This window comes from Echinops telfairi, unplaced genomic scaffold (assembly GCF_000313985.2).
Source record: "Echinops telfairi isolate 266 unplaced genomic scaffold, ASM31398v2 ScPeMD7_2010;HRSCAF=2546, whole genome shotgun sequence".
Classification (NCBI taxonomy): domain Eukaryota; kingdom Metazoa; phylum Chordata; class Mammalia; order Afrosoricida; family Tenrecidae; genus Echinops; species Echinops telfairi.
The window spans coordinates 17,514,508-17,515,852 of record NW_022105908.1 but is presented as its reverse complement, the minus strand read 5'-3'; positions in this window follow the sequence as shown (position 1 = coordinate 17,515,852).

The following is a 1,345-nucleotide window of genomic DNA, read 5'->3' as shown; positions in this document are numbered from 1 at the left end:
CGGACTAACACATTCTATTTTCTTTGAATAGGCCTTTTGTTTCTATTTTTAGGGTTATGCTTGAGTATTTAATCTTTTGGATGGCCATTATAAATGGTATCGATTTCCTGCTCAGAACTGTTAGTGTAAAGGAGTCCAAGTGATCTTTGTATGTTGATCTTATAGCCTGTCTGGCTGAGTCAAGTAGTTCAATCATTTTCTTGCCGTCTTTGGAGTTTTCTGTGTATAGGATTCTATCACCTGCAGATAGCAAGGTATAAGGAGGGTTTCTTCCAACAACGCCCACAATTTTTTCTGTGCTTAATTTTTTCCCTTTGATCCCTCCCTGTTCTGGAATTCTGATCACCCACAAATTATTCTTCTAGATGCTGTCCCACCTAGTTTTTAGGCTTTTTTTAAAAGGGGTTTCCCCCCCCCTGGTCCCTCTAAAAGATTGGTATTAAGATTTGCTTTCCACTGATTTGTTTCTTTCCCTTCCCCCTTTAAAGACATTTTCTATTTCCAAAATCTTTATTTATTTATTTATTTATTTATTTTTCCTTTTTCAAAATCTTATTAATCAGCGTGATCTTTAGGGTTCTTAAATTTTCCTTTATTTTGTCAGCTAGTGTATTGTTTTTGCAAATTCTTCTAAAGTTATCTCTGTGCTTTTATCCATTCCTTCTACAGCTTCCTCGATTTTTTTCACCCGCCCTTGAAAGTACCTGTTATTCTTTTTGCCATTTCTTCCCAGAAAGATCTGTATCCTGGTCACTTGTTAGCACCATTCTACCTCCCCCACCCCCCTGCAGATTGAAATTGTTGTCCCTGACATGCTGTGGTGTTTTATTTGTATCTGATTGATTCTTGTACATTGGAATGCACTCAGGCACACACCACCTGCTTCCGCCGCCTAGGGAAGGGGGCCCCGGGCACCCTATCCACAAGGGCATGGCTCCGACTTCAGGCCGAGCAGGGACTGTGCAGTAAGGTAGTGGCCACTGGGTGGAATGGTCACACACCTTTGATTAGCAGGAGGGTGTGGGGAACAAAAGCAAGATAGCATCTTCCTGGTGGCTGTTCGTCCTGTCCGTGTGAGCATCTTTGCCATGTTTTGATGGAAAGCGGCTTGTGACAGTTCAGAATGGACACACTGTGTCAACGAGCTGACCAGTCACCCGTTCCTTTGCTTTCTCTCTTGCTGTTTTGTTCAGCTTCTTCTTGTCCCTTTCCCACCCGCTCCTCTGTCCTTTCCTCCCAAACTCGAGGTTCCAGGCTGATCACCCATCTACAGTGAACCCTCGTTTATCGCGGTTAATCGGTTCTAGACCCTACCGTGATAAATGAAATTCCGCGAAGTAGGATT